The 6,811-nt window shown below is 37.6% G+C and overlaps 1 protein-coding gene across 1 annotated transcript in view; it reads right to left on the bottom strand.

Annotated features, from left to right (window-relative positions):
- pde6gb (phosphodiesterase 6G, cGMP-specific, rod, gamma, paralog b) overlaps positions 1-2,795 on the bottom strand; it is a gene marked incomplete in the record, with an annotated part of 7,800 nt that extends 5,005 nt beyond the window's left edge. The window contains 1 exon segment of the mRNA XM_032501871.1: positions 2,686-2,795.
- Between the last annotated feature and the right edge of the window lie 4,016 nt (positions 2,796-6,811).

Raw genomic sequence — 6,811 nt, 5'->3', positions numbered from 1 at the left:
ACCGAGCCCTGGGTGTCCTGCTCTGCCTTTGAGAAAATGAAAGCTGTGATGGGCCGATCTGGAACCTTGCCCCTTATGAGGTCATAAGGGGCAAGGTTACCTCCCCTTTCTCTGCTTTGCCAACCCAGAGAATTTGTCCCACCCATGAGAGATAGAGACATCATGGCTCTTAAAAAGGCAACGTGGCAGATGGTCAAGGCCAAACCCCCAGCCTCCACCTTGCCCCCCTTGGTGTATGTGGGTCCTCCGCCAGAAATATGTTTTTGATTTGAATCCCATTTCCTGCATTTCTACATACATTTATAATTAATTACGTTGACCATAATGAAACACTGCCAGAAAGAGTAGTACACTCTTAGAAATATCCGTGTACCTACAATTTTAATGGAAATTGTCCGTAGACACAAACAGGATTTTGAAAAGTGGGGGGGGGGGGGCATAGCCTGTAACAGTGAGCATGCGGCCTGTGTGACCTCTGTCTGACATTAGAGGCTGTAATCCTCTTACTGATGTGACGAGCACCTGGCAGGATTTACACCCATATTTCCCAGTCATTGAACGTCTCAGATCGGCTGCCGTGCAGGGCGTCCTCTGGGAATGACCCAATTTGGCATAATCCCCGGCTCAAGTTAATAAATGCTCTGACCGCTCTGTTTCACGCCGGCCGCTCCGAGCGTAATCTCGTTAGAGCGAGGACAACACGGCAGCTGATGTGCTGAGCACGCTCTGAGGGGCTAAACGATCATCCGCTCACCGCGGTCGGAAAACAACGACAGTCCTGAACAAGACTTAATCTTTCTACAGAGCACAGCAGTTTGATATCAAAATATAACTATAAAGTGTTGACGTGTTTTCTCAAAAAACGATCATTTCAGATTTATCTGCTATTAATCATACATAACCCTTTGGTAGACTTTGGTAAACTCATTTCAAGCACCAAAAAAATTCGTCCGACACATCACAAGTCAAAAGAGAGTTGAGGGATTTTATAATGCCACCATTATCATTATCATTTCAGCTTCAGTGCCAAATTATCTCTTTACACATTGGGACAGACATGGGCGTCACTCTACAGAACGCTGAGTTTGTTCTCAACATTTTGATGTGGAACACATGGGATCAGTTATATGCAAATACCTTTTTAAAAGAGGAATTTAAGAAGATGTGTGAAAACGCCCTTAGACCTCAGCGGGTTAAACAAGTGCGTCTTCAGCTGCTTTAAAGCATCAACGAGACTGCAGAACGCAATGGGACAATAGGAAGAGCGTGATGGTTGGACAGAATCTGATCTCAAATGTCTCATGATGTCTTTGAGAAGATGTGTGAAAATGTCCTTTGAAGTCAGAGGGTTAAGCAGTTGGTTTGTCCACTCTGGCTGGAAACCCAGCCTTTTCACGTTCAATGATGAACCATTTGACCTGTTGTTTAATCTTAAAATATCTTTAAAGAGCTAGAATAAACATTACATATGTGACTGAATATATAAAACAAGTTGCAGCGTTACAATTGAACCAAAAATTGAGTATCAAAAACTGTCAAGTGTCAAAAGCTGTCAATCAGCTTTCTGTTTAAATTTGTACTTTTTGTGTTACTGTTTCTATTTCTTAGAGTAAATAAAAAAGGAAAAAAGGATTATTCTGACATGGTGGTGGGTGGGGATGGCGCTGGTGTGGGAGATCTGGGTTCAAATCCCACCAACGTGTCCCTGAGCAAGACACTTAACCCCTAGGTGGTCCAGAGGCGTGCAACCTCTGATTTACAATTGCTGTACATGTTACATGCTATACAGCAACTGTTAGTCGCTGTAATGTTACCAGTGCCAAAACTCATCACCGTATTAACACTCATATTAAAACATCTCAAACAATAATCCAGCTTCAATCATTTAGCAGTCTGTCAGAGTCTCTTTTATCAAAGCACAGCCACAGAAAACTCTTCCACAACAGTATGAAAGGAAACGCCTGGTAAACAAAAAATATCCTGTTACATCTTTTCAGTTCAAGTCAGATAATTTCAGCTGAAAAAACAATGATAGCAATGTCCATAAATATCCACTGACCTCCATTTAACTCCAGCAACGTCGTGCTTTTCCTGTCTTTTACTTTGTATGTATAGCTGTAATCATTCCAGACGTCGCTGTGCAATTAATTGTCTCAGAAACAACTGTGATTAACAATATAATTGTCTCTTTCAGTCAAATTTAAAAAAAAAAGTATATTAATTGATTACTTTATCAAAAAGATTTAAGTTTTGAATGAATCCCAGGATCCATCTGTAGGTTATATATCACTGTCATGTGACCCGGGTAATCTAATAACACAAATACACATCCTATGAAGTAAACTAAGTCACTTTAAAACATTTCCTTTTGAACCACCCCACACACACACACACACACACACACACACACACACACACACACCCTCCTTTGTCATTCTTGTTGCTACGAATGTGTTTAGGGTCAAGTGACAACACTAACATTAAAATTATATTAGAAATAAATAGTCCAACCAATAATCATTTATATAATTACAACTTGGCATATCTAAACTGAACAATTACCAGTCATACGCCTTAAGACCCAAGCTAATGTTAGCAACTGCTATAATAGAAAAATGACAATTAATTACTATTAATTAATAACTGTTCCAGGCCTAGTGATGATGTGGCGGTGGGTCTACTCACCGGCTGCTTGGGTGAAGGACAGCCAGACGAGTGTGTGTGTGTGTGTGTGTGTGTGTGTGTGTATGTGCAGCAGATGAGTGTGGTGCTATGCTGGGCTTCCTGTCAGGGCCAGTCGGGGCTTAGGGCCCCCTCTTATAGGCTGAGCCCCGCAGAAGATTTGGGACGCCCCGCCTCCCTGCTCTCATGTCAACACGCGTGTACGGAGGTTTGGGGCCAGAGAGGGTGTCAGGTGTCTGGCACGTTCCCGTCCGTTAGGGGACTAATCGGTCGTTTGGGTTCATATTTCTTAAGTCAATTCATCATTTTTAATTTTTACATCTTCTTTTTGTTCTGTTTTTAACACAGTAACCAGTGGTGGAGTACATTTACTCCAGCACTGTTCTTAAATACACATTTGAGGTTTCTTTTCAGGCCCCTTTCTACTTCTACATTTCGAGAAATATTGTACTTTTTAATCCACTACATTCATCTGACAGCTTTAGTTACTTTACACATTAAGATTTCTGCACACAAAAACACATGTAGTTTATAAAATCTGATGTTTTATTCTAAATAAAACTAGCCAAAAATATAACGGCCTACAGGTCCAGCTGAGATGATCAGACCATCACACACACACACACACACACACACACACACACACACACACACACACACACACACACACACACACACACACACAAGTATGGAAGTATAACATTTTTAATGCAGGACTTTTACTTGTAACAGAGTATTTCTACAGGGTGGTATTAGTACTTTTACTGAAGTAAAGGATATGAACACATCTTCTGTTTGCTTTTTGCCCCATGAGCAACAGGATGCAACGTGAGGAAAAAAAAAGAAAGACAGAATAAAAATGAGGAAAAAAAAGAAAATGAAAGAAAGATTCAAAATGACAGTGACATGCCTTTATCATCCCAGTGTTGTTTTCTCTATCTGGTCGGATCTGACGATCATCCTGAATGAATTGTTTCCGAGAAACTTCTGAACACATCTCTGGTAAACACAAGAATTATTTTGCTTGATTCTTGTGGAGAAAGTCATTTTTTTTTTTTTATAGATTTGTCAATTAAATAAATTAATAAATTAGTAAACAAAATCATTTGAGTGTCAAAGAAGAATTTCTTTAGTCGAGGACCGCCATACACATGTCTAAACTCTTATGATTTGAAACTACAAATAAAATTGAATTGAGTGCTGCTGGAGCTGGGTAATATATCGATATGATATCGTGATATGAGACTAGATTTCATCTTAGATTTTAACTATCGTAATATGGCACAAGTGTTGTCTTTTCCTGCTTTTAAAGGCTGCATTAACATATGTCATTTTCTGAACTTACCAGACTGTTCTATTATTTTCCTTTATTCACTTAGTCATTACATCCTGATGATTATGTATCAAAAATCTCATTATGTAAATATAAATCCCCATGACGATGAAAGAGGATCAGCCGAAACATGTTATCCTCCTGAGAGCATCTTTCCCCCCCCCGGTGGCCTCTGCTTGTGCTGATGTGATGTCAAGGAGGGAAAAACTGTTCATGTCGTCTCAGAAAGATTAGTTATTTACCAAACAACTCTCAAAAATAAATTTCAAATACATTATTAAAATATAGTCTTAAAGCTACAGTGCGTAGTTTCTGTCTCCCCCATGAGGAATCCTGAGTAATGACAACAAAACTGTCGGCGTGTCCACATGATACAAGCCTTCTGTGATCGCGCACAGTTGCTAGTACAGTTGCTGGTAGCCAAGGAGAACACGGAGGATAAAAAAAAAAAAATGAAGAGGTCATTATCTTCACTTCATTTATCTTCACTTGAGCTTCTGAAGAGGAAACTCTAGACAGGGATCTTCTGAACGTAGCCATACTGAGAAATCCAGAGAGAGTGGTGTCCTCGGGTCAGATCGACCCGTTTTCCTATACCAATGTTCTTATTAATTCCCCGTAATAACATGATTGATTCCACACAACGCTCTTTGCCAAGTACAAATCTCTACTTTCATTAATTTTGGGTCTTATTCAATTTTATAGCATTGTAAAACAAATTGAAGTGTTTTTGAAATAGTGTTGAGTAAAAGTTGACATATTCCAGTCTGTGATTATCCATCAACATCCATTCCTTTAACTTTAGTCTCAATAATTCCTAATTTCTGCTTTTCTAACTCAAACATTAGGTATAATTTCCTATAAATGAGGTTTATTGACCATAAATTCAAAAATAAACTGTAAAACTAAACTTAATAAGTTAGCGTTATGTAGTGTTGAACATTGAAAAAAACGTCAAACGTGTTTATAAAAAGGGACAAAAACGTAGGGAAAAAGATTTTTTTTAAAACAATAAAAAAGCGTCAACAAAAGTGTTGATTTTCCATTTTGACAGGAAACACAAGGGTTAATTAGCTTTGTAGCAACACATTTGGCAACAGGTTGAATGTAAAGGCCTGTTAATTAATATTAAAAAGTTACGCACTAAAGCTTTAACTATTGTGAAGCAAATGTCTAACAAATAAAAAATATACTTTCATCACGTCAAACAACCTCATAAACAAAACAAATGTGCAAATCTGCTTTATGACTACTATGATGACTATGATTACTCAATTAAGCTGTAAATGTTCAGGTGAAAATAAACCAAACAATTTATTTTAAAGACAACAATAAGAACGTCATTACTAAACGTGGGCGTTCAAAAAACCCAACACTTCAAGCTCTTAGGAAATAAAGCAAAGACTAATGTTAGGAAAAAGGTTCTCCAAACTGCTCGTGTCATCTCAGAAAGAGCATTTATTTAGCAAACAAGTCTTAAAAATAAATATCAAATGCATTGTTAAATAGATTCTTAAATATAGTGAAGCAAAAATGATTAGTAAACACATCAAAATGTAATTCTAACACTTCAGTTCAAACCTCAAACAAATGTGCAAATGATCTTTATCTATGACAATAAAACAAAGATCACTGGAAAAAATGTGAAGGTTGAAAAACAAACCAACAAAAAACTGTGGATTTTGTAACGAGGCCCAAAAACATATTATTATACTATTATTAGTAAATGTGCACTTTCCAAAATTCAACACTACAAGGACCATACGAAATAAAACCAAGGCTAACGTGACAACAACTCAGCTTGTTACTGAAGTTTAACTTCCTTTAACCCTCGTGTTGTCCAGCGTCAGATTTGACCCGTTTCCAAGTTTATTTTGTTTTATTTATCAGAAATATGGGCTGTGGCGACAAAACATCGGAGAAAAAAAGCATAAAATGTTCAAGTTGAAAGTGGAAAAAGTGACAAAAACTACAAAAAAAAAAACACTGGAAGTAAGCGTCAAAAACTTTGGAAAAAACGGTTAAAATGTCGAAAAAAGTGACAAAACATCAACGAAAGGGACAAGACAAAACATTTTGGAGGAAAAAAAACCCCAAAAAACATTATACTTTTGTTTTTGAAAAGCAACAAAACATTGAGATAGGGTCAACAAGTGTTTTTTTATGTTGAGAGAAAGACAACACAAGGGTTAAAGCTGAAATTTCATAAGATTTTGGCGTTATTCCTATTAGTACTAATTAAGTTGTACTCACGAAGTTAGTTGCTAAGATACGGGAGAAGTCAGACTCACACAGGTTGGAAACAAAGAAGAAGAAGAGAGAAAACAAAGAAGAAGAAGAGAGAAAACAAAGAAGAAGAAGAGAGAAACAGTCCAACAGCAACATTATTACTAGAGCCTGACCGATAAAGGGTTTTTAAGGCCGATACCGATATGAATATTTGATTATTTAAAAATCTGATATGCTGAAATATTGGCCTCTGCACGATGACAATAAAGTTGAATCTAATCTACTAAATAAATGAAATGTTAACAGTCTGTCTAACGTCTGACTGATGCGGTTTCCTGTCGGACTTTGTTGTGATGACGGCGCACGTTCCCAGGTCTCAGCAACTACTTTGGTGTGTACAATGTAAAAAAAAGAAATGATGGACAAAGTTCCCATAATAGATCCAAATTGTAAAAAATAAAATAAAACTGGAATAACCTCGCTGTTGTCACGTTTTAGGATTGGCTACAGCTGATTTGTGTCAGGCAGGAGAGGAGATACAGCTCCCGTTACGTTTCACATGCCGAC

The sequence above is a fragment of the Etheostoma spectabile genome, chromosome 21, assembly GCF_008692095.1.
Source record: "Etheostoma spectabile isolate EspeVRDwgs_2016 chromosome 21, UIUC_Espe_1.0, whole genome shotgun sequence".
Classification (NCBI taxonomy): domain Eukaryota; kingdom Metazoa; phylum Chordata; class Actinopteri; order Perciformes; family Percidae; genus Etheostoma; species Etheostoma spectabile.
The sequence above is the reverse complement of the archived record's forward strand: the minus strand, read 5'-3'. Positions and strand labels throughout refer to the sequence as shown.